Source organism: Anser anser, assembly GCF_964211835.1.
Source record: "Anser anser genome assembly, chromosome: 5".
In the NCBI taxonomy this organism is placed as follows: Eukaryota; Metazoa; Chordata; class Aves; order Anseriformes; family Anatidae; genus Anser; species Anser anser.
The window spans coordinates 27,767,644-27,795,505 of NC_139725.1; the positions used below are offsets into that span (position 1 = coordinate 27,767,644).

At 37.9% G+C, this 27,862-nt stretch overlaps 1 long non-coding RNA gene across 4 annotated transcripts; it reads right to left on the minus strand.

Annotated features, from left to right (window-relative positions):
* Nucleotides 1-6,472: 6,472 nt before the first annotated feature.
* Nucleotides 6,473-14,374, minus strand: LOC310900816. Of its 4 annotated transcripts, XR_014585402.1 has the most exons (5): nt 12,979-13,106; nt 12,487-12,561; nt 10,739-10,905; nt 9,712-9,801; nt 6,473-7,664 (listed from the first exon to the last, which is right to left on the minus strand). It is a non-coding gene; the product is annotated as an uncharacterized lncRNA (long non-coding RNA). The 4 variants fall into 4 exon arrangements; XR_014585401.1 differs by lacking the exons at nt 12,487-12,561; nt 12,979-13,106 and adding an exon at nt 13,117-14,374; XR_014585403.1 differs by lacking the exon at nt 12,487-12,561 and having other exon boundaries at nt 12,979-13,093.
* Between the last annotated feature and the right edge of the window lie 13,488 nt (nt 14,375-27,862).

The following is a 27,862-nucleotide window of genomic DNA, read 5'->3' on the forward strand; positions in this document are numbered from 1 at the left end:
GAAATTCAGGTTCATTGTCACCAGGGTGGGTTGTGGTAGTGCCCCATTATTTGTATGTTATGCCCCAAATAATGGGGCAGGTTGTGACCCATTATTTGTATGTTCTCATTTCATTCAGTTAGGTTCCAAATTCAGACACTATCTCTTGGTCTTTGAGGAAAATTAAGCCTGCTTTTTTATTATTATTTATTTATTTATTTATTTATTTATTTATTTATTTTTATTTTCCTGAAGAGAAATAACCTTGCCAAACAATAAAACAGTATCATATTAGGTATGTTTAAAACATAGAAAAGTTGCTGCTATGAGATAAACTACCCTGAACATTTTAAAATGTGTGTCCAAAACACCAATTATTTCCTTATGTATCTTACAGATCAGTGTTTTAAATTTTGAGTGAACAATATTTGGGATGAACAATTCCTCTCTCTTACTCTTAGGATGAAATCCATTTGACTGACTTGAAGGAATGGTGGCTTAAATGGTCACTGTTCATTCAAACTTACTTAGAGAGATTTTAGGCATGATACAATTCTCTGAAATGCTTTTTGCTCTCATTTATTTGCCCAGTATACCTTTGTGCTGTAATGGCATAGGGTGATAAATAACCAAATACATTGTCTTTTGCATCTCATCCAAAGGGCAGTTAGTGCACTGTATGATTTTGGAAAAGTTGGCAAGGCTTTGTCCAAAAATACATCTGGTAGAATTCCTGTTGTCGAACAGATACATAAGTGAGAAATTCGATTCCTCTGTGACACACCATTAGCATGAGTACTCATCTGTATCTGAGGGAAAAGAAACCAGGATATATACAGTAGAGAGCAGAAAAGGAGAGGCTATACTATACGGAAGTCTTCATACTGCTTATGTTTGCCTGCAGTAGAATTGGTGTTAATTTATACCAACGTACACAGAAGGAGAATATCAGTTACTGAACTGGGGAACAGATTGGTTTGTGGAAGAAGAAGATCTTATTACCTCAAGACAAGCAGACAATATGGCAATCTTGGCTTACAGTTAGATATTCTACTGCAGATGAAAAGAGGTTGTACAATATCCCAAAGTCCCAATCAGCATTCTCTTTTAGGCTATGCCTATAGCACATGGCTGGCCTCAAACTATAACTGAACTCCAAACTGTCAGTGTCCTGTACCACAATCCTCCCACTTTAGAACCGGAAAACCTTCAGAGTGTTTAGATCAGAAGAAGGGCAACTCGACTGTGTGAGATCTTCCTTTTCTAATGCAGCTGGAACAACTGTCCATCATACTGAAGACAAGACTGAGAGGAGGAAACTAATGGCAAAGAGAATAAACAACTACCTCCAAAACATCTGAAATGCATCTGATGGTGTGAAGATACTTCTCATGAGTTACAAATGCAAAAAATGTAGCTAAATTACTGTGAATTTAACTAGCCTGATCTTTAGTATCTTGTTCAATCCATGCAATTGGACAAAAGAAAATAATTTTTATGTTGTTTTCTTTGTCCATGACATTACTGCCTGGAAAGCCTTATTTACAGGAGTTGAAATTGGATAGAAGAAGGGCAAGAGGCAATGGCTGTACCTTATGGAGAGTCCTGTTTCCTTTGTTAATGGGCAAGAAATACGTTTGTTTTATTGCAGTTGCTGGCCTAGTGATTAAGACCAGATGCTTCTTTTTTTTTTTTTTTTTTTAAGCAGGAATGTCACCAGTTTGCCAGCCACACAATATTTTAAGTAGATTACATGTGAAAGCAGACTTTGATATATACAATGGCAAGTGCAAATTTGTTTACAGGAAATTATATTCCAAACAATATCATTTAATGTCACTGATTTTGATGGACAGAGAAGAGAAACTGCATAGGCTGTTTATGAAATTCACCCTTCAAAGGAGCAGAAGCAGTCTCACTGAGAGTGGTGTAGAACATCTTTGTACAAGTGCACCCATTCCTATGGGAGACATGTCTTTTTGTCTCTGTTGTCTTTGAGATCAGAGATACTGCATATAATTTCTTCATAAGCTAGGCTCACTAGACACTGGATAAATATATTCATGTGGGCTATGTATGCACATACTGAGTGCATACAACTACACTGATGGATGTGCAAAATTAGCAAAATGTTATGTTTATAGAGCCTGTTCTTCTTAAGGATTTTTGATGTATGAGAAGACTTAGAGAATGGACATCTTTGTTTTTCTTTTATTAGAAAGGCATATAGGAAACTAATATCAGTGTCCATATACAGTAAGCTTCAACTGCATTTCAGTAGGATGCAGGCATTTAATTTAATTTCCTCAGAGTCTGATTATGAGCCAACCTTTCATTCTTTCCCTGAAAGCACCAGAAAACTGTTTGTAACGCATAGTAACAGTCACATCTTTAGATGTATACTAAGGGTGAGTTGTGCTGTTATGTCTTATTTACAGCTGACCCTGATATCTGACAGACCAAGTGTATCTGACAGACCAACATACAAGACTTATTTGTATGGACACCAGACAAATGCACAGTCATTATATACCCTTAAAAAGACCAACTTTCTTCTTTGAGTTTTAATTACTGGCTTAAGAAAGAGCGCGACATTAGTAGCCAGCATGACCACCTATTTTATAAGTGGCCTCTGCTTTGTTTATTTGCATCTCAAATTGGCAGTGATGTTTTTGATATGTAATAAACCAGAAATACTTATAGACAAGGAACACAACATGTCAGTAGTTATTTCCTGGTCTTCTTGCTTCATTATGCTATAGCATCAAACTCAGCAAGACTCTTGACAGGTCTCTGAATGCTCTTCTAGTAGCAAACACATAGGTGCATCCAGCAGCACAATCATTAGCTCTCCTTCAAGTGCCTGTTTACACTCATGCTGTGGAGACATCATATACCTGTGGGTGTACCCAGGCCTTGCTCCTCCACACACTGTGCCTGAGGTCATAAAGGAGCTAGAGCAGGGCTCTTAATCTCAATTATCTGTATACCAAACTATTTTCTTTCAGTACTTTCTTGTGTCAACAATTTTTTTTCCCCTCCTGTTCTTAGATTCAGAAGAGGAGGTTTTTCATTTTCCCAAGCAGGTCTCTATAAATGTTTTGGTGGAACAGTCTGATCATTTCTGGCTGGCTTTAACAGATGTGGTGATTTCAACAATTACTTCCCTACATCTAGTGGGCATTCCCGCTGCCTCAGCTGCTGTGAGGGAGGACATGTAGTAAAGGTCACAGGATTTATTCCTACTTTTTCTCTAAGACAAACTCTTTTGACTAGATAGATAGGCTTGATAAATTTCCTTCACTGTAAGAGGTGTTGAGTGGGCTCGTAAGAAGGAACACAAGGCCACTGACAATGTGGACACTGATGCTGTGTGATAGCACCTCCTGGCATGCTGCTGACTCCAGATCCAGAATCGGGCAGCTTGAAGCACTTGTCTGCAGGAGCACACTCCTTACACCTGTACAGAAGACAATCTGTATCGCAATGCTTTCAAGTGGCACATGCTGCTATATCATCTGCTACTAGAGAAGCAGCAGTGCACAAAGCCGCTTCCTAATGAATGATTGTCAGCTGAACCCTCAGACTGAACCTCTTCCTGCTTACAACAGACCACCAGGTAATTACAGTGCTCTAATGACATGTGAACACACACACACACACAGCGCACCTTCCTCAAAAACAGAGAGGGCAAGTTAACTTTCTTCAGGTGCTTATTTGATGTAATAATAATCCTGGTCTTTAATTAAGAGACTTCACAGCAAGAAGAGAATGTGTTGTACAAAGGATCAGTGAAACTGAACACAAAAGATCTCTCCCATGCCCAAACAAGGAAACTGAAAAATATGATTTCTGTTGTCATTGCTAACTTCTACCTGAATCTTTCTTAATGCATTATGTACAATATTTTCTGTAAGGATACAGCTTTTCAAGATGATGGTTTCTACTATAGATGGCCTTGGGCATGGACCTGATTATCCCATATAAGATAAAGAGAGGGGAAGTGGGTGGAGATTATGAACTTAAACTAGATCCATGGCAACATTTTGCAAATGACCTCTCTCTGAAAAAAGATCCAAGTGTCTTTTAACTTTTAAATGGAAATATAGACGTGTCTTCTCCTTTTGTGTCTGGGAAATTTTCCTTTTACTCTTCAGTACTGACTCTTGGTTACAACAACCTTGGAATATAAAAGAGACTTCAATTTATGTCACTTAGTTTCAGCATTGTTAATGACTGCTCATATTTTCCTAAGAGCGTACATAGGTCATCACGGAAACAACATGGAGCAAAAGTCTTGCTCAGAAAGATAATTTAATATGGTAAGTACAGTACGTGCCATCACCAGGCATAATTTCCTTTAGCTCTAGTAAGTAGATTGCAGTCGCAATGCCTGAGTTGATATAACTTGGGATAGTTCCATACATTTAAGTGTTACTGCTTTGATTTATAGCAATGGGAACCTGGTCCTCATTGCTTTGCATGAGAAGAATAACATATTTCCTGCATATACTACATTTTCCTGCATATAACATTTTTGATTACCCTATGTTCATTATTATTGAAAAGGGGTGGTAATACAAAATCACAGTTTCTAAGGAGGCTGAGGCTATTTTGCCAAGATCAACACCATATACCAGCTTTTACTTCAGGATGAAGTCTGTTAAATATCTAGCAGATTTGTTTTTCATCAAAATAGAGTTAATATATTATATGTGGCCCTTTAAAGGCTGCATGGTTTCTGAAAAGGGCTCTTTGGGGATCAAGTTGCATTCATTGCAGAACTTGATATGGAGATGGTGAAGCTCATTAAAGAGCTTTATGGCATGTAGTCAATGCCACTACTACCACAAGTCTACAAAATTTTTCCAAATTACAATTCCAGGCATATTTTGGTTTCTTCTGAGCAAAAACAAGTGACACTGTAGGAAACTATAGGCTAAGAAAAGAAGTAAATAGGATGTGTTTCTGCATTTGAGTAAGTCCTGCTAACTTGCAATAATATATTGAGTATCACTGCAAAAACTACACGAATGCCAGACCAAAATACAAAACACGGTATTAGGCATAGGCCACCCAGTTTCAAAAAAGGATTCAAATTCCAGGGACCTAACTCTGTAGTTCATTGACAACTTCTCTTGACCAATTTCTGCTTTCAGAAAGGCCAGTGTTTTTTTATTATTTTTTTTTGGGGGGGTGGGTCTTTATTTTTTCTTACAGTTCTTTATTTTGTTTAATTTGATGTTCTTAATGTCTTACTTAATCACAGTACATTTTAGTAAATACTAAAGCCTAGGCACTGGAATTGGAATTTAAGAATAATTCAAGATTCAAATTCAAGACAGTGGTTTTCAAATCTTAGTCACTGCTTATGTAATTCTTTAGTTATTAATGTAATTTCCTAAATCCCCAGGTAACTACATTTTTGCTTCTGGATGTGCACAGAAGCATTTCAATTTTGGTTTGTCTAGCATTTCAAAATCTATCATGAACATATGGACAGACTAGTAGTTCAGTAGTTGCTATTATGTATGTTGCTATAACCAGATGATTTTTGTTTTACCTGCCAGGAAGGGCTCTAGCTGCCAATTGAAGGCTGTAAGAAATAAAAAAGCACCATTTTGTAGCCTCACCTTCATGTCCACAGCCTTCTAATCATTTTGGAAAATGCTGAAAATAATGTGAATTATTGTCTGATAATTCTGCAGCTTCTGAGGCTTCTTAGAGGTACCATACTATTTTATTAATTTTTTTTTTAGGGGCACCGAAATCTGGTAGCCCAACAGAAATCAGGCTGCCACAGATCTGTGTTCCCAGGTCCGCCTGGTGGTGAGGCTAAACACATATTCACGACTGACACACAAACACGTACAATATATATAGAGAGATATATATGTCTAATCACAACAGCAACAGAAAACACAGCACTCACACAAACACAGAGAGTACTGATGGCCTCCTCCTCATTCTCTGGCTGCTCAGGATGAAAGTTCATTAGCATCCATTAATCTCTCCAGTGTCTGACCCAGACTAATGGCCACACCAGCACTTGCATCCTCAGCACCCAGCCTGCTTGCTGACTTGTCTGGCTTGATGTTCACTTGTGGTTACATGCTGACATACACAGCTACACAAATACACACTCTCCAGTATCCTCTTGCTGCTACCCCTGATAGGTGGGCCCTGATGACCCATGCTTTTGTACAATCCCCTAGTGCTCACCCCCGCATCCCAGAGTGACCCCACACCCGAAGGGTAATGCCCTCAGTCTGAGAGGAGACCTGGAGGGCCTCTCTCTCAGAGCCAGGCGATGGGGGTCACCCCTGGCCCATGGGGCTGAGACTCCCCTGTGGCAGCCCAGGAAGGGGCTGGGCAGGGGCTTCTTTCTCCTGGCAGGTTATTGGGGCTCCCCCGCCTGCCCTTGTGCCTCTCTGCTCCTCCGTGCCCAGGCAGATGAGCCTGTAGTTGCTTTATCAAAAAAAAATCCTCTGTGTCTGAGGGTCCCTGGGAGATTTTTCTGAAAGTCTGCTACAAATGATTGGAATGGAAGTGTGACTGGATGGCAGCAGATGGAGGAAGCAAAATACAATTGCAGCTCAGTTAATGCATTTTTTATTCCATTTGCTGCACATATTAGAGCAATATTTTCTTAACCAAAATAGCTAATTCTTTTAATGCTAAAATTTACGGCTCTGCTTATTCAGCGTGGAAAGAACTGATAGGTGAGGGCAGATGACAATGATAAATCAGGTATTTTGAGAAAATGACAGGAAAATAGCAGCAGCAGATCTGGAAGAAAGCTGTTTGTTTGTTTGCTTTATACTGTTTTACCAGCGTAGCAAAATGGTGATGGAGAGCTGTGGACGGCTGGCTTGTAGCGGACCGTGTATATAACAGCTGCCATTAGTTCAGAGAGGATCTCCAGAACAGGAATGAAATACTGGGAAATATAATACAACATTTAAAATTGTCTTTTCCTATGCATGCAAATTTTGTTTTTATTCCTGAAATTCTGATCATTGAAATGTAACATATTTACCCTGGACCTGCTGTTACAGAATGCAGTTAAGAAATTATACTTTCATTTGAGAGTCTGCTGCAAGCTGTGAAAACTGAATGCCCAGCCCCTGGGTTAGAACGACAACTCCTACTACTGGAAAGCACAGTTTAGAGGTCAACTTGTTTTGTTTGCTTAAGAATGTCTTTCAGGTTACAGTGAGAATTCTGCTGAGAATTAAGAAGATAAGAGAGCATAGTTTATTTTATATATTTTATCGGCTATGGGAACCTGGATGTTGAGGGAAGTTTTAGAAATAATCTATGCACATGACTGAGCCAAGATGATTACATTCTAATCCCAGCTCTGCCACAGATTTGCTGTCAGGTAGAGTTATTAAAATAGATGCAGTTCAGGGCCAACTTGGCTCAAAGGCCTGGTTTGTGGAGGCTCTTGTCCTGTAGGAACAGGTGTCTTGTCACTCTGGTCTTCTGACTTCCAGTTCTGGGGTCAGCACAGGCCAAACAAAATCAGGTCTCTCTACACCCGGAAGTGCAGAAGGACCCTTTGTTCCATCACAGCTATGCCATTTGTTCTCATCTTCAGCTTTAGGACTTCATAATCTTAAGGGTCTTTTCCAACCTACATGGTTAACCTCCTGACACTACTTTTTAGCTGATTTTGAAACCTGTGGATTTAAATATGGAGAGTTAATATACACAGGTGCAGTGCTGACATATGTAGAGCATACATAGTGGTCAAACCAAACCCAAAGTCTGAACAACCTTTACAGGTTTAAATACGAATTTTGCAACTGGAAATCATTTTTGTCCTTTATATTATTACTATAGCATCTTATATTTACTTAAAGCATACAAAGAAAGAAAATGAAATTTTGAAAATGGTGGTATGTGTGATCATAAATTCAGGATTTTGGCTTTCATGTTGGATGTTCTAGGACATAATGCTGAACTAATATGCAGGAAACAGGTAAACAAACATATCAAATAATCTTAATACATTGCTGTTGTGATTTAACCTGGTCGGCAGCTAAACACCACACAGCCGTTCGCTCATCCTCCCCCCTCCCTCTCTGGGATGGGGGAGAGAAACGGGAAAGTGAAGCCTGTGAGTTGAGATAAAGACAGTTTATTAAGACATGAAACTAATAATAATAATAATAATGATAATAGTACTACTAATAATATAATATCTATGAAACAAGTGATACACAATGCTATTGCTCACCACCCGCTGACTGATGCCCAGCCTATCCCCGAGCAGCCGGCCCCCCCACCCCGGCCAGCCACCCCTATATATTGTTTAGCATGACGCCAGATGGTATGGAATACCCCTTTGGCCAGTTTGGGTCAGCTGTCCTGGGTCTGTCCCCTCCCAGCTCCTGCTGCACCCCCAGCCTGCTCGCTGGCAGGACAGAGCGAGAAGCTGAAAAGTCCTTGGCTTAGTGTAAGCACTGCTCTGCAACAATTAAAACATCAGCATGTTATCAGCGCTCTTCTCATCCTAATCCAAAACATAGCACCCTACCAGCTACTAGGAGGAAAATTAACTCTATCCTAGCTGAAACCAGGACAATTGCTCATAAGATAAGCAAGGGAAATGAAGCCTCCTGCAATACTTTCAGTTTGTTTTATGCTGTTATTGTTATTACTAACAACGTAAATGGCAAGATGAGAGTTAGAAATTTAGAAAACCTGACTTTGAGTCCAATTCAGTTAGGTGCCATACAAACACGGGCTGTACGTACGAGATGGCCCTTCCATCATGGACTTTATAATCTTCAGTGAGGAGTTTTATTAAGACCTACTTCACACCACTTCTGAGACAGAGAGGCAGCCAGCACTGTGACTACAAATTTAAACACTGAATGCTTTATGAATAACTTCAGTGAGAGCAGGGCTTCTAAAGGTGCAACATGATGTTGAAAATTTAAACAAAAAAAAAAAAGAGGAAATTATGAACTACTTATATGTTTTAGACATGGTCCCAGTCCAAATTCAGGGAGGAATGAAAGGTGAGGGTGAAAGGTTAATGACATGAAAAGCTTTTGAGTAAGGCGATAAGAAATGAATGAGAAAAGACATAAGAAGGGTGAGGGTGGAAGGGGAAAATGAAGTAAGAGTGACTACATACTCTATTTTAAGTTGGATATTAATTTTCTGTGCATTTAGCAGACAGGAAATTTTTGATAGCATCATTCACATTAGAAAAGACTTTGTTGTTTTAAACATGAAAATTTATAATCTCACCAATATGCCAGAGTTAGAGAAAGATGAAAAATACTTCTGTCTTTCCATCATGTAAGTTTCTAACTAATGCAAGGATTCTCCTCGTTTCTTAGCATAATGAATGAATGCCTGCCCCTATCCTGTAAACAGGAAAGATAAATGGGACTCTATAGAGAAATAGAATTAGAACAGAGATGTAGGTTTTCAATTTTAGCACAATTGTTCTTTTGAATCCATTGCCATTTACTAGTGATTTTCTAGATAAAATACTGATTTTCTTTCCCATGAAAAATATTTTCCATCATGGTATTTTTGAAAATATTTTTTTCAGAAAATATTTTCAATATTTGAACATACTATCTTATCAGTATACATTTGGTCCATATTTTTTTATTTTCCTCCATAATTATATGGGGAAGAAGGGTTAGTCAGAAAAGAAGAGGAAAAGACTGTGAGCATGCAGGTGGCACATATATAAGAACTTACTTTTTGAAGCAGGACTTTGTATCAAAAATGTAGCCTTCTGACAAATTCTGTAATCACAGTTTTCCCACACATTCTTAAGTTCTTCTACGCCTGAAATATATCCAAGAGCAAGACAACTATAACTGTCATGTATTTGAAAGGTAATTGGACAGACAGGCAACATGGGTGAGAGCTGATGTCCAGGTAGTAGGCTAAGGGGTAGACAGAAATATAGTCTTACATTCCTCCTGCTTCTTCCTTACTGATCATGTTAAAACATAATTTTCCCTTCCATTAGGCACTCAGATTTTCCTTTCCTTCTTCTTTTTTTAACTTAAAAAGCCACCTCACCTTTTCTTCAACACCCCATTCTCTCACCCTGGTATTCCTCCAAGACACAGCAGTGCAAATCAGGAGAGGCCTGTGGGACTCTGGCCTCAGCGTGGGTTGGATAAGTGGGTAAGAAGAAGGAAAGAAGACCCAGCATAATCCAGATTTTCAAGATTAACTAAATTAACACATGGCTTCTTCAAGATGTTTCCTCTGATGTACCCAGGTCAGACTCTTTAAGGAGGAAAACTCACCGATCTTAATTGATAATGGAATCTTGAATTATCACTTTATTTCTGGCAGGAAAATATTTGTCTTTTTTCTTAACTTCTAAAAAAGGAACCAATAAAGCACTATGCATTGTAAAGTCTTTAAAATACTTCACTCAGCTGTTAGACTAGCCAACAAAATAACTTTTATAAAAACTAACTTCCTAAAAACTTTTTAATTTAAAAAGCTTTTGTGAAAGTCTATCATGAGCTGTGGGAAAATTAGAAGATAAACACTGATATTCATGACAGGAAAATGAAGAAAATGAATGAGATCTCTGGATTTTTAAAAACTTGAATGAATATTTAGATAGATACCAGGTAGGATATGGTGGAGCAACATGGAAGAGGCTTAGCTAACATTGCAAGTACATTAAAATTTAGCATAACGGGCCTAATATTCTTCACATTTAGATAGAGTTGTACTAATTGTTATACTCTACATTTACCCTGGATTGAATGATATCAGAGAAACATCTTGTACTTCCTCTTGAAGAAATACTCCATCTCCTCCAAACAAGATAAGCACCAGAGAGTCCCTGTTTGCGGATCTCTTATGGCAGAGGCTGAGAAGACTGATTTTCCTGTGTTCATCTGCTAAGGCAAGATACTGGCCCTGCAAGGGAATCCAAGACATTAATTGATGGCTTCTGCAGTGTCACTGGGCATAGTTCAGAGACACTCTGCAGCAAATGTACGTACAATATTGAGATCCTCTACACACCTTCAGAATAAGTCAGTGGTGTACATACAGTAGTTCTGATTCAACTCATACTAGACCTATAGCCCTGTCAGACACCCCTCTCCAAAGTTATAGAAACAGAAAATTCAGTCCACATTTTCACCCTAGATAGAAGCATTTTGTAACAACTACTAAAAGAAACTCTGTCAGTAAATCTATCATAGCTGGTAAAGTAGGAAAAGTAACTTTACATTTTCAGAGGAACCTCTACTACCACAGGGCTGATGCTATTTCTGCAGTTCCCTTCCTGCCCTTTGCTCTGCTTAGACGCTTATGAAGTGTGCTCAGAACTCTCTATAGCACTCTGCTATAGCACTCTGCTATAGCACTCTGCTATAGCACTCTGCTATAGCACTCTGCTATAGCACTGCTATAGCTATAGCACTTACTACTGTTAAAATATTCATTATAGACAGAGTGAAGAAGCTATTTCTGGCTTCACCTGAAGGACAAAAATGATTTTTTGTGGAGATTCAGTGGCACACTAAAACAGGTCAGCAAATCATGTCCTAGAAACTCAGACTGGAATGTGAAGATGTGGATATTTCTTACTACTGCTTGGCATAATTAATTTGCGGCAAGATTAATCACCTTATTATATATCTTGACTTATCTTTCTAAAATAAAGGAACATAACTATGGAGAGTAGAGTCCAAATAAGCTCCCTTATACAAAAATGTTAGTCTGCACTGTGATAAGAGATACAGCACAGTTGCTATATATGAACACTGGAAAACAACATTTCCACTCCTGGAATTTGATAATATAAAATTCTAATGTTGACCATCCAGGACTGGAATAGAATTTGTCAGGAAAAGTCATACAGTTTTGCACAGTAGCCTATTATGACCATCAGTCCACTGACTAAATGCAGTGAACTTAAAATCTGAGAAGTATTTATAAAACTGCAGTTGAATAGCCGATCTGAAAACTGAAATTTAGGGTCTAAAGTGTTTTTACCTGAGCACTATATTCTCCTGTCACTGGAAATGAATAACTGACATTGACTTCTTTTAAATTGCTTGTCTCTAAAGTGGGAAAACAAGGCCTTTGGGTATACAGTGCCTACCACAAATCATAGACGTGCTCTGTTCTTTGTTTTCTCAAGTTTACCATCTCCCTCTTTAACCCATTATGATTTTTGTTTGATTAATGCTAGATGTTCATAGATTTAAATTCTTCTGCAAGTGAAATTCTCATTGCCTGACCAACTTCATAAGAAAACAAGCCCATAAGGATTTCTAGAAAGAAACAAAAGCCATTGAATTTAGTGCACAAATATAACTAAATATACTTACACTTAAACATATACATTTAAACTTATATGTATATTGTCTTGTTCACTGTATTGTCTTTTAAATCAATAAAAAAACAATGGTGGAAAAAAATCATTTACAAATCTAATATAAACATAATCCTAATCTAGGACAGTAAAATGCAAAGTTACATAAATACCTGACAAAGAGGAGAGGAAAGATGGGTATTTCCGGTGTCCAAATGTATTTGACAAGTGTTTAAATAGCAAGAAATCTCAAAAAGAATATAGGTAGAATATAAGAATTAAAATGATGAGGGAGACATTCTGTTATATGGTAGTGAAGATGTAATATTCTTAATATATGCTTATATATATAATGAAAGAGCAGTGTCTTAGCAGGAAGAACTTGTTTTCTAGTGACCAGAGAGATATATCTTATCTGAGTTTAACATTTGAAGACTAATTCTAGAGGGGAGGCCTTACATATATAAATAACTAGATACAACTTTACACATAGCTTAGACATCTAGAGAACTTGAAAAAGAAAAAAAAAGTAGATTTCTTAGGGATCAGTATGTGTATGCCAAGCTCTCCATTTACCCCTTGGTCATATTAAATTATTATTTCTGTGAAATATGTGTATAGTTTAGGCCTATATGTGCAGTGCTATAAAGTGTTATCTTACGTACAATCCACTAAGATTTGGTTACATTAATTTAACTTCTTTGACCTCAGTAGCCCTGATGTAAATCTCTTCAACAGCTTGCTCTCCTTCAGCTGCTGGGGGATTCTGCAAGGCCTTATCACTGCAGTCTTTGTACTCTTACCTTGAGGAAAGCTGCAGCAACATTGACATCAAGTAGTAGGAAAACATCTGCTTGGGCATTACATTTACTTCTTTAGGTTCAGCTCAGCTAATGAGCTGGCTGCTTTCATGTAAATCAGGTCAACCCCTAACAGTTAATGCTTTCATCAGGTGAGCAGTGCTCTGGAGGCTCTTTGAAGGTGGGGCCACATTCACTTCAGTGGCTGAAAGTTGCCCATATAAACACCCCATCTCAAAGATGTTGTTCTGTTTTTCAGACAGGCTTACAGTTGTTAAGAGGAAACATGCCACTGTGCCAGGTACCAGAAGCCAGACCAATTTACTTTGAATTTGGGAAAGCGAGGGGAAGAAAGAAAACACCTAGGAAAAATCCCATGAGTGGTTTTGGAGACATTAACAAAATAGAAAGCATTAAAAGCTGAGATCACATCTGGGATTTATCACTGTGTTTTGATAAACCTTTGGGCTTAGCTAGCACTCGTTTCTTCACTAGGGATTCAGGGAAATTACAGCACATGTGTTCTCAATGGAGTTTGTCAGATCAACTTTATACTTGAGTGTTTTTGACTGATTAATTACCCATATAGACAAGTGAGGAGTTCAGACAAAGGTGACCTGTTAAGAAACTTAAGCATGAGAAATACTACTGGGGAGTGTGACAGTAATTAGAAGAATGGCAATTGTTAGTTTGTTTGAATCCTATCTAAACCAACTTCTGTGTCTTCTTATAGAGTAATAAATGTTGCTTTGTTGTTTTGTTTATATACATTTATCTTTATGTTATTAGATATTCTCTGCCTCTATGTTTGTTTAAAAACCTTATCTCTGCTTTTCCTGTTGGTAGAGGAATAGCAGAGTTGGCATGATATTGAGTTCTTACGTCATACTTAGTGTTTTGAAAGTGCTTTTCTTCCTCCATCATGAAGCTTAAAATGTGAAAAGCACAAGTGGAAGTCCATGTTCATTTGCCTATCCACCATGACCATTCATGGCCTTTCAGCATATGTTCCAGGTCACAGTCTTGCATGAGTACGTGCCTTCTGTAGTGTTGCTGCATGTTTCCATCTGTCGGTGTTTTTAAACATGCAGTTCCCATAAAGTAGGTTGAGAAAACCATTCATATGACTCCATGGAAATGACATGTCATTTTCTGCAACTGTCACATTATTAGTCTTTGTATCTTTCTTGAATTTCACAAGATACAATTTGGTCTTTTGCTCAGATAATTTATAGAAGATATTGAACAGTATTTAGCACAGATCCATCCCCATTCACAACCTTGTTAGAAATATCTTCACTGGGGGATGAGTACTTAAGAGCAAGTAGGATCTGAGATCTGTCGGTTAGCTAGTTCTAAATTGATTTTATATGTACTTTGTTGATTTGAATTCATCTTGGAGAAATTAAATATGATATCAGACTAGGAATCTCTAATGCTATGTCTGGAATCTCAGATCAAATTGTAGGTTCTATTTTAGATAGAGTTATAGTAACTGGTATAGTATCTTGAGTGTCATCACGCGACACTTACAGGGCAACCAGGCAATCAGGCCCAGTCAGCATGGGTTTATGAAAGACAGATCCTGCTTGATGAACCTGATCTCCTTCTATGACAAAGTGACATGCTTATTGGATGAGGGAAAGGCTGTGGATGTGGTCTACCTTGATTTCAGTAAGGCTTTTGACACCGTTTCCCATAGCATGCTCCTCAAGAAACTGGCTGCTCATGGCTTGGAGTGGCATACGCTTTGTTGGGTTAAAAACTGGCTGGATAGCCGGGCCCAAAGAGTTGTGGTGAATGGAGTCAAATCCAGTTGGAGGCCAGTCACTACTGGCATCCCCCAGGGCTCAGTACTGGGGCCAGTTCTCTTTAATATCTTTATTGATGATCTGGACGAGGGGATTGAGTGCACCCTCAATAAGTTTGCAGATGACACCAAGTTAGGTGCGTGTGTTGATCTGCTCGAGGGTAGGAAGGCTCTGCAGGAGAATCTGGATAGGCTGGACCGATGGGCTGAGGCCAACTGTATGAAGTTCAACAAGGCCAAGTGCCGGGTCCTGCACCTGGGGCACAACAACCCCAAGCAGAGCTACAGGCTGGGAGATGAGTGGTTGGAAAGCTGCCTGGCAGAGAAGGACCTGGGAGTACTGGTTGATAGGCAGCTGAATATGAGCCAGCAGTGTGCTCAGGTGGCCAAGAAGGCCAACAGCATCCTGGCTTGCATAAGCAGCAGTGTGGCCAGCAGGTCTAGGGAAGTGATTGTCTCCCTGTACTCGGCTCTGGTGAGACCGCACCTCACTACAAGAAGGACATGGAGGTGCTCGAGAGAGTCCAGAGAAAGGTAACAAAGCTGATGAGGGGTCTGGAGAACAAGTCTTATGAGGAGCAGCTGAGGGAGCTGGGATTGTTCAGCCTGAAGAGGAGGCTCAGGGGCGACCTTATCGCTCTCTATAGGTACCTTAAAGGAGGCTGTAGCGAGGTGGGGGTTGGTCTATTCTCCCACGTGCCTGGTGACAGGATGAGGGGGAATGGGCTAAAGTTGTGCCAGGGGAGGTTTAGGTTGGATATTAGGAAAAACTTATTTACCGAAACAGTTGCTAGGCTTTGGAATGGGCTGCCCAGGGAAGTGGTTGAGTCACCATCCCTGGAGGTCTTTAAAAGACGTTTAGATGTTGAGCTTAGTGATATGGTTTAGTGAAGGACTTGTTAGCGTTAGGTCAGAGGTTGGACTAGGTGATCTTGGAGGTCTCTTCCAACCTAGACAATTCTGTGATTCTGTGATTCTGTGAACTGGCATGAACAGCACTATTGGCTTTTACACTTTTTACCTACATAGCACCTATCACATATTAAAATGGCTTACTAAGAATATCATCTGTGTCAAGCATACTTTTCCTCCCAGGGCTTCAGTTCACCAGTAGCTTTTTTTTTATTAAACTTTTTTTCTGCTTGCTTAGGTAAGAATAGCTGAGGGAAAAACATAGGTAATGTGGTAGTGCATCCAGTCAAATTGCACGCTTGGTGACAATCACATCATATCTCTTACATTTACCTACAGTCTTTTTACCTATGCACATTCCATTATGGGCTATTTTGCTTTTGTAAGGAAAAGAACATTTATGCTTAAATCAGAAAAGTGCCAGGCTACCATGTTTTCTGAAAGAAATGAAAAATAGTATGTGAAAACATAAGCTCTTTGTAACCGCAGATACAATAATATCAGCTGCCTTGTGTGGGCCTGGCAGCAGCAAAGGTAAGTGACAGAGTACAATGAAATGTTAAATTAGCCTGTAAGGGGTTCCTAAGGACAGAGGATGCATTTTATTTAAAGAAAGTAACATTGTATCTCATGCCAAACTGAGGTAATTTCCTTCCACTTTCTATACTTCCTAGGTTTCCAGATTTATATAATTTTTATGGCATTTGCCAGAGCTCACCTTAAGAGAGCATTACTCAAATAAAGTCTAAAGGAAATATTTTTGTTCAAAATCCAGACCCATAAAGAATAACTACTGTATGTTAAAAATTAAAAAAAAAAAACCTGCTTAATTTTACTACTAATTATGCACGTAAGCCGAATAAATAGACCACTGTTGCTGTGTTGAATAGAAAATTCACACGTTGCTGCTTACAGCAATGCACTGGGGTTGCCTCCCCTATCACTAACCCAATTAAGGGATTTCTTACCATGTAACGTTGTTTGCCTTTCCTTGGAAGCCAAAGCAGATTGTGTGAAACAGAACATACACATGATCCCATTGACTGGCAGAATTATTATTTTCAGTGTCTGCTTCAGTCAGCTACTCAAGAACTCAGCTATTTCTTTTTAGGAAGAAAGGGGCTTTAGTTTAATTGAATTTACTTAACATGTATAATTCAGTGGCTCCAGAAGGATTGCTGGCAATACTGATTTTCATAAATGATTTCAAAGGGAAAAGGCCCAAAATTTATCCAGCCTTGGCCAGATACACAAGGGCATGTGCATGTGTAAATTTAACAGTAAGGTGCCTCTTTTAGTCATAAAACCAGCACATTTTCACTGATAAACCTTTTTTTCAGTGGCTAAATCTGCTGGAGCACCCCGTAAGACCTGGCAGCACTGCTGTATGCACTCATTAGACCAAGCAGCAGCAGCAGCACATGCTCTCTCGCAGCACACCCTTCCTACCCTTCTGGTGTAGGTACCCGTAGGTACCCATTCTCCCACTGCTTTACACAGGCATCCAGTTTGGATATACGAATTCTGCTAGGTGGTAAGACAAATGCTGGTGAGTGAATCAAGTCCTTTGTTTCATATTCCCAAATGAGTGGAAACCTTTCACAGTTCTACACTATACAGGCTATCTCTCTCAGCCAGCAAAAATACACACAATGAAAACTGAAGAAGGAAAGAAAGCAAGCTGAGACCTCACCGAGTCCTCTGTCCCTCTCTGTGAAAGATGCAGAATATGAGTGGAGTCTGATATTCCTGGAAGTGTGTGAAGATAATACAACCCTGCATGACAATCACACAATTGCTTTTTCTAATACTAGAAAAATAGGTTGTTGGTTTTTTTTGTTTGTTTTTTTGTTTTTCCCCAAGAAAAATACTCATTGCTATCTTTCTTTCTCTCTCAATTTGTAGTTAGTAGCCAGTAGATTCCTCAACTATGTTCTGGTTTTCCTTATTTACAGAAAAGTACACATGGTCCTGTCTATCATCTCTTTTCTGAGTATGCGATTTTATCCAAGAATATTTCATGGCAAATTACAAATCCAGATGAGTCACTGATTTCAACAGTGACCGAGATCTGTCCATTTTATGTGGAAGAACGTTTTGTACAAATATTTTTCTTGGTTTCATTAATTCCCAAAGCATGGGTTCCTCCCATTCAATGCCTTGAGGACTCTGAACAGGTGGACTGCCTGTTGCCTTTGGCCAAGGCTGTGAGGTGAGTGTCAGCGATGCTAAGCTCACACACAGGCAAATCGTGTCAATCGGAACCAGATAATGCTGCCTGTCCTGCTGAGTATTTTGTGTCATCTATATAGCAGAGAAGGTCCAAAATTGCAGCCATACCCAACAGAAAATTCTGCAGTTGGTGTTTTCCTTATGCCATTTAACAAGTATTAAGTCTTGTGGTTACATTTTGGAAAAAGTTTTTAGTTCCAATGGTAAGAGCCTGGTAAGTGCCCGAGATGTCTTAGGCTGGCACCTCTCAGTTCTGCATCTTTAATGGCATGCAGTTTGAGACAAAGATGTTTCCTCTGAATTTGTCAATGTTTTTCTGGTCTGATTCTTCATGTGCAGGGCTTTTTTTTTTTCCTCTTCTTCTTCTTTTTTTTTTTTTTAATTGCATGACTCTCCTATCAGTTTATACTAACTTCTTCCCATAAAATTTCTTCTGCATGCCAGATTGTTCATCGTTTTCAGAAAGGATGTCCTAATGATCAGGAAAACCTTATAAGGTGTTTTCCGTAATGGTTTAGAGAAATGCATTGGTTTGTTTAATTAGATCTCCATTTCTTTAAATAAATCCTTTGTCCTTGTTCTAAAACTAGGAATCAACTCTTGCTGTAACCACAATGGTCTATTGATACAAATGACTCCAGATCTGTAGGAAGGCAGCTTTTGTTTTATCAGCTAATACAGCAAAAAGGTTTTATTTTTATACTTTTTTCCAGCCATATTATTTTCTCTGGGGAAAAAAAAAATCATCTCATCTTAAAAATCCTAAAAAGAAAAGTGAAGAAATATCAAAAAGGCATATGAAAGATGCAAAATAATTTAAAATGTAAATGAAAAATTTGCATTCCATTAATCTATTATTTTTAAAAATAATAAGGATTTTTTATCTGTACATTGTACTGAAGCACATTCCACCCACTTTTGTGTAAAGAATGAATATCATATATCAAGGAGGATGCTCTTTCTTATTCCTCCAGAGCAGAGAATGAATGGAGATTTCACTCAAGACTGACAAGACCAGAGGCCATTGCAATGCTTCCAGGTACTTTGAAATACCAGTTACAAATGCAGTCCAAGTTACTTGCTTTTCAGTCTTGCTGAAAAGATTTACTTATTCCCAGGCAATACATGATCCCGTTGCATCACTGGTACATCTCTGCTCACTTTTGCCCTTTTGTGTAACACATTTTCTGTTTTCTCATTTATTCTTCGGACATTTGTATCAGACAAGTGAGGCTGTTGAACCGCACAGACTTAGTCTGAAGTGCCAAGGTAACCACTGTTTTCTTTGAGTGCACATTGGGTCTGCTATTTTATTTCAGAAAATGCAATATATGTTTGTTTCTAATTCTTCAGTGCAACTCCTGCTAAGCTAATGAAACCAATACGTTTATGACATTGAAAGTGTTAGAAATTATATAAATGATGTAAAAGTTATAAATTATATGAATTTCATGTATCACTATTAAGAGAATCCTGTGAAATCTCATGAGGTAAATCTCATTGAAAGCATGGGGAGTGTGTAGCATCTCCTATGAACGGTCCATTATGAGCAGTGTAAAAAACTTCAACCCATTTGATATTACAGGATCTACAGGTCCTGGGGTCATGAGTTCTGTAGGTGGAGTTCCTGTTTTTCATGGTGCAAGGACATGGTGCGTTTCCAGTTCCCACAAAGAACTGTTTCAAAGAAAAAGTTTGCAAGCTGTTTTCCTTTGGTCCTTTGCATGCTTAAATACACCACTGTAATGAGAATCTAGCAGATACAAACTATTCCTTAAGAGGGCATTTAAATATATTCTATTTAATTTTTCCCCTCAGTCCTTTTATGATTGGAAGGAACTCTGTTTCAGAAACCAGAATGAAAGCTTGCATGTTTTTGTATGGTTTACTCATTTGAGTTATAGAGATTGAATTTATTTCTCATCATTAAAAGTAAAATTTCCAGATAGTACTGAGACCTCTTGTTGGGATTCTGTGAAGATGATCTGTCATAGTTGCTACCTACTGTCCATACTGATATTCTGAGCAAGTGGGGTACTTAAAGAAGATATGGTACTATTTAAAAGTAGAGCTACGTGGCTATAGGTATACAGGCAATTTCACCCATTCATGGAAATAAAAGAATCCAGTGAGCAATGCTATTAATTGCTGTTTAAAATCATATAAATTAAGCAATATATTAATAGAAAAGAGAGCACTCTGCATCACATAAAAATCCAGTAACTAAAAGCAGATTACCAGAACTCACAGCACAGCAAATGGAAGATAGAGGGAGATCATGTACTTTAAATTCTCTCCTTCATTTCTTTTCTTCATATATTTCTTTCTTTTAAAAAACAAGATGATTATGTCTAGTTGCTATTAGCCAAGTTTTCTGTCTTTATTCCCCTGTGGGGGAAAAAACAAAAAAAAAGCTAAATGATAAATTACATTATATTTGCATATATGTGTTTAAGACTCAGAAAGCTATTTTTAGGTCAAGCCATCCATAATACTAGAAAGACCTCTTTCTGGTGCTTCTAGTTGACATAGAATCAAATCCAGATCTAAAATCCAAGGCTTTTTCTCATGTTCTGTGTTCTGTAGCAATTGTTTTTTGAGTACAGATTTTTATAGTTGGCAAAGGAAGACACCTCATGTGTCATATTTATTTCAGGAAAGCTGACAAGTAGGATTTGGCCAGCATTAAACTTCATGTTCTGAAAATCAGGTGCTGCAACCTATTTCATCGTGCTTGTACCACCTTTGTGATGATTTCTGCAAGTTTGGAACCCAAGTCTGGCCTGTACTGGAGTTCAATGATTTTCACATTCTTGACAGAATAAGTTAAGTTGTAAAAGATTTTAAAAGGATATGCCTATCAGAGAGTGAACTGCATTGAAAATTTTCATGCATTTTTCATCCACTAATTCCTTCGTTTCAAGTCAAATTTCATTTTGAATCCATTACGGTAGCAGCTTTAGTCAGTGACAGAGATGCTGACTGCTCCTTGGAAAGACATGAACCTTCACTTGAATTTTTCCTTCCTTTCCTTGAGTGAAGAAGACTCTATGAATTCTGAGGACTTCAGATTGCAAAGGGTCAATGTCTGGTTGTTTCTCTGAGGAATGTGGAGACTGCCCTCCAGGTGACAGTTCAAATTTAGCGCAGATGGAAATGGCCAAAATTTTTAATGATAAATAAGCTCACAGTCAAGTTTCTATGTCATTTCAGATTATCATGTTGCAGAAAGGACAGTCACCACTGGAACTAGCTGTCACCTTTGTCTCTTGTCTCATGAGAGGTCAAAGACTACTGGTCAAAGACAGGCCGCATCTGAAAACCGTGCTAATCTCTTGCACAGTCCACTGGTAGTGTTTGACTTCTGTAGCAGGAGAGCTGAGATCTACACACAGAAAGGATCTGTTATTATGAACTTACCCATTGTCAATGTCGCTCATATAGAAGGGAAAAGGATCAGAGCCCTCAGAGCCCACCTTAAAATTACTACATAATATGCTCACTAAATCTGCTTCAGCATTTGTCTCTGCTTGAATCACATTGGTAAATTCCAGGGAACCCTAATAGGAGAATTTTATAATACATGGAAGATATCTGGATTATATGTAAAATATATTTATTTTCAAAATTAATTGCTTTACACCTTTAAAACATCCTTATTTTGCTATCACTGAAACTGCTCCTTCCTAGAAGGTATGAGCTGCTTCCATTCTAGTGGCAACATTCCCATTGATTTTGGATGTTTGGAATAAGACTTCTAATCCTTACCATGTTTACTCAAAGTTATATTTTGTTTTGATAACGAAGTCATCCTTTAATATAGAAATTAAATAAATACTGTATAATTTAAACACCTTCAAAACAATGCTGAGAAAAAAAAATGAAAAAAAAGAAAGAAAAAAAAAGAATGAGTGGGGGGCACTATATATGATTCCATTCATATATGAATCCCACATTCTACATATTCAAATTACAGGTAGTGGAATATTCTGAAGGGTAAGATGCACTTCTTAATGCTCAGGTGAATCAACAGTATTAATCTTGTGTTTATCCTAAATCAGAAAAAGTAGGAAAAGGTATGTTATCACTCATATTGCTCACATTTTTCTAAGAATGAACTTAGCCTAGTATATCACATAGTGGTGAAGCAGCATCAGAAAATTCTGTCTGAAGAGGTATCTTTGAAAATGTAAATCTATTAAATGACTAAATTGGCTTTAATTTGTTAGTGCTTCATTGGGCCATGCTCTGTGCTCCATTTCAAAGCCTTGCCAAGTTCATGTAGGTGTGCTGTGAATCAGGGGCCTTTTTCTACCTCAGCTACATTCCCGCAAACTGTCATTTCATCCAGTGGAAATCACTGTGCTGGTATTACCCTGATAAAAAGGAGGACAAATATTAAAGATTAAAATATCTAAGTTTGGTTTAAAAATGACCGTGATGACAAGCAACTTAATTCTAGCACTGAAAAGAGTCTCTGGTTCTCAGCAACTTCCAAATGTAAAATAGCTGGGGGATAAAAGCATTGCAAATACTACAGAATATAGGCATGGATGGTTCTAACGCTTCTGACTGTAAGGCAAGTGTACCTGCTTTTCAGCAGTAAGTATGACTCTCTGCATGCTAGGTTTACTGGACTAACATTTTAAATATTAATTCCAAACAGTGACAATTTTTTTTGTGTTCCATTACACTTTGATTTAGCTGAAGAAAAAAATACTAAAAGATTGTGAGGTGTTTACATTAAAAACATAGAAGAAAAAAATAATGTGCTACTGACCATTGTTCATGCAGCTCAACAGGATCATACTAAGTTGTCTCTTCCCTTGAAAAATTCTGGGGAAGAAGCAGGTCTGACAACCTATATATTAATATGAATGTACTGTGTGTGTGCCCAAGAATGACCATAAGTTCTTAAAATATTGAAGAAACTGCAAAGAAGTTTGGACAAATGATGAACACCTGAGGAAGTGATTTATTCTGAGGACATTGGTTAAAAGGTAATTTCAGTAAAGTGGGAGGATGGGAGCTTAATAAATACATAGGCTGTATACACAGAAACATCCAGAAAAGTATGTCATTGAAGGGAAAACAATGAGATACTGAAAATTGATGTGTGTTTTTAACCTTCTCCCATTCCATTCCATTCCACTCCACTCCACTCCACTCCACTCCACTCCATTCTATTCCATTCCAGCGGTTTTGCTTTCTAAGAGGCATGTATGCACATCTGGTTAGAGGAAAGAGATTAGGCTGAAAGGACACCTCTCTAGCCATGACTGAGGGAAGAAAAACCAGAACACATTTCAAAAACATACTGAATAGATTAGCCATATGGTTTCAGTACATTTCATTCGTTTTCACAGACAGAAAACAAAAAACGTCTTTTATAAGCCAACATTCAGCTCTGGGGTTTAGAGACCCTAAGTGTAGAAATATCAAGACATGACAAAATATGGAGTATGTGAGCTTGGCAGAACAGTCAAAACATGCTAGTTCACCACAGCACACCTGGCATTTAGACTCGTTATTCACTTCCCTTTTCTAGTCTTCCTTATCATACATAAAGCTGTTTTCCAAGATAACGGACTCTGTCCCTTATTCATTTGATATTGTATGGATGCATACAGTGTGACTACGACCCTTTCATCATCATCTGCTTTTGTCTTTAACAGACTGACCCTAAAAAGTATTTTGGGATACCTTTAGAGAACTGAGGCATAAAATAATTCAATTTTTCTTACTATGTCTGCCAAGTGATAATGCCTGGTTAATTTAAGGTCAAAGTATGAGTCGTATTATGAACTCTGTTTTGCACAGGCTTCTAGGAAAACGGGATGGGGAACAGAGAGACAGCAGCATAACTGGGCAGAATGGTATTGAAATATGTTTATCTAAAGTCTCAAAGGAAGCTAAGGACCATTTTGAGTAGTGAAGTTTTGTTTTATACACTGAGTATATTCTTATAGTCCACCTTGCTCCTATTATTTATGAGTCCTGTTATGTGAGCTTGTTGCATCTTATGTAAAAGTTTGCTGCAAACTGTTTGGGATTTGGAATCTATCTTCCTGTGAGTTCCCTTAATTAAAATAGCTGGTAAAAAGAAATAAGTTCTGGATATAGAAAAAAAAAAGAAAGAAAGAAAGAAAGAAAGTAAAAAATCATATAGCTATATAGGAAAGGCCAGAGTGAAACATTGAAGCTATCCCCACTCAGATTCTGGGCAGGCTCTCTTTCAGATCTGGATCTGAACTCCGTGATTCACAGCTTGGCCTGTGGGTCAGCTGCTGGTAGCCAGCAGACTAAAAGACAGTGTAATGGTAGAGAGAATCTGCCTAGAAAAAACAGTATAGTAATCCCATGGCTGCCACCTTCCTTCCTCATCATGGGAAGCAGAAGGCAACGTAGTTATGTCTTCCCTGTTGCCCTACTGATTGAAGGCACACTATCCATCATCCTCAGGTCCGTTCTGATGTTTCAGGTTTACTATTTTGCTTTAAGAATGTCAAGTGATAATGTTTGTTTTTGGAGAGGTCAGCATAGTTTTCAATGAATGTCAGAAATTCCTGATTTCTAAAATCACTCCCAATATTAAAACCAGCTACTACCTCTTGGAAGCTAAATTGTACCCAGGATCATGTGGCCTTCTGTGAGTTAATGGTTTTGAAAGAACCACATACTGGTCAGGGTGGTACTAAAAGTGCAGCCTGAATTTAGGCTGTGGTTTTCATTTGTGTCCCTGAACCATGAGGACATTGTTTTCTTTAAGCATCAAAAAAGAAAGAGAGAAAGAAAAAATGCACTGCTGAGTTTTGCTGTTAGCTTGATGTGATGTTGTATCCAATGCATTTTGAGGCCCTGTACCATAGCATACATTCAAAGTTTTCTAGGGGCTGCACACATACTTCTTACTGACCATTGCAGGCAGAAATCTGCTGGGACAAAACATTTAGCATTATTGTCATTTCAATTGTTTATCAGCTCATTAAACTGCAAAGCAATTTTCACGTATTTACTAATGGACACAGGCATCTTTATTATTATAATTGTTACTATTATTATCATTATTATTGTTAAAAGCATCTGTTAAAATTAATAATAGCTGTCAGTTTCAAAAGTTGTCAATGAAGAAATGAAGTTGGAAATGTAACTGTAATTCCATCCTTAGATCATGCCTATTTGAAATCTAAATTTAGAGAATTTTTTTTCAAATGATTTAATATCATGATTTAAATAATTTGTAGATGTGCCTTAATATATGCCAGTTTTATATTGTCTGTGAACAATTTGAATTTCTTACGAAGAAAGTTATCAAACACGTTTCTGGAAAAATACTTGACTTTACCTTCTTTTCTAATGCATTAATTGTGTTGGATATTCAAAATTCAGACTGTTTTGATTGTATATGCATGAAACTATGTATATTTCAGTACCCATATACAGGTCTTAGCAAAGTAATCCTGGTATGCTTTCCTAACCTCCTGAATAGAACATAAACTGTAGGAGTAAGCAGTTACTTTGGACCATTTCACCCCCAGAAAATTAAGACTTACAGAATATTTTTGTTGTTTTTTCCTCAAAGAAATTGGACACCTCATGTGTCTTGCCTGGTAATTTCTGACTGGTATCAGAATTAGCTCAGATACCTTTCATTTCTGTTTAAAGAAATGCATGAGCTTGTTATTGAAAAGTTGTGGGTGGTTTGGTTTGTAAATTTCTTCTTCTAAACAAATCTGTGAAATGATCAATCAACCACTGTATATTGCCAAAAGTCTCACAATTCAGCACTCAAACAACACTTTATTCATACAGAGCTCTTCTGTGCTCTATAGGTGACAGTGCCTGAGGAGGTACAGTGAGGGAAACAGAAGGCTCCCTTCCTCATCTCTAATGTGTTTAGCTGCAGACAGTGCTCGGTCAGATGCCTTAAAATGGTGTGAGACACAGTGTGGCAGTTGTGTATTTTTATGTAAGAGTGTTTATTTTTAAAGCCTAAAGGAAAGGAGGTAAAGGTTTCCTGTATTCCATAAATACAGCTAGGTCACTGGATAGTATAACCTTGTGGTTGTCAGAGAGGAAATTCCATGTAACTTTATGTGATTATTAGACTCTGTCTCTCAGCTTGTTTTCATCATCTCATGAAAGGCTGTCAGGAGAAAAGTGAAAGGTTAAAGAGAAGTTAGGGCTCAGTCAGGGATGTGCTGAGTGCTTCACATATCCCCCATTCCTCCAAAGAAATTAATGGAAAGTGAAGTTCAACTTTTCACAGCAGGTGCTATGCACCTCCAAAGACCAGCAGAGTTTCACTTCACTCCTTGTGGTCTTCATGAAATGGTGAAAAGATGTTAAGATACAATCTGATAATCACTGGAGGTACACTAAGGCATGGATTAAAGAATTCCATTGAACACTAAGGTGCTGAGGGAAGTGATTTTGGTGATAACATCATGCATTCTAAATAAATATAAGAAAATATGCCAGCAGAATATATCAGGGCAAGAACATAAAAGCAGGATTGCATTTTAGATAGAAGCATCCATGAATAATAAAGATCATTAGGAACAAAAAAAGATCTAGTGTTAGTCTTTGAAAATAAATGCGTATTAACCCCAATGCATCACCTGAAAGCTCATCTAGGAAAGGTCATTCTATGTTCATAAACTGCCCTCCAGGCTGATTTGGAATAGACACAATATTCTTCATGCATCTTTCTACCCATGGTTGGTGCTGCAGTTTTTAGCTTGTTAGCTTTATTTTGGAACAGGTGTCAGGATGCTACCTGCAGAATATTTTGAGACATTGGGGGAAATTTTCATCCCACTAAAGTCAGGGGAAGTTCTGCCGTAAATATTTAGTCAGTCCAGATTTTATTCTAAATGTTCTAAGGTGCTTAATATTGGCTCAGATTTTTTAAACAAGAGTAAATGAAAAATCTGAAGTCTGTGTGGTGTATTTGGTCTATTACCAGCACTGCCATAAAATGACTTGGATGACTATTCAACAAAATATATTTTATAGGTTCTCTGTATTCAGATAATTGATGGTCAGTCTCTCAGTATCTAGTAGTATTTCAAATTATTTATAACAAATTTATTTATTTTTGGCATTTAGCATTATGCTTTTATCAAAATAGTAAATAAATTGCAACACATGGCAGGAATTACAAGTAGTGTTTTCCCTTCTAGTGAAATATGCTGCTGATAGAATTATGTACATATGATGAACTTTATCCAATTGTCCACTGCCAAGATCCTACTGGTGTTGCTAAGATACCTGCTAATAACATCCCTGCAATCCATGTAGACTCATAATATTACAATAATTTTAGTTTGACAAGTAGATGATTTTCACTGAGTGTTGAAGAATTAAAGTGTTTCTGCCTCTCCTTGCCTCTTCAAAATACCAAGCTAGCAGTGCAGATAGATGTTTTCTCCTCTCTGACAGAGAACTCAAATAGGTTCATTACAATTTCTAACAAATGTGGTGTTTTAAGACAGTAAGATGGGAACACCAGGAGTGCACGATCGCTCTAGGAGAAGATTAAAAAAAATGATAATAATAAAAAAAAAATCAAACAAAAAAACTCTTAATGGGCTTTAGGGAATTATTTAGAAATTCGATGAGGAGAGGCACTCATACTTGTTTTTTTTCCACACTAAAGGTATAGTCCCTTTGTTGCTTTTAGAGATCTTAGATTCAGTATATAGTAGGGGAAAACATCAAAATATTTGGTAGTAGACATTCATGTAATCCATAAAGTTAGTACTAATACTGTGTTTCAAGTGAGGAAAAAAG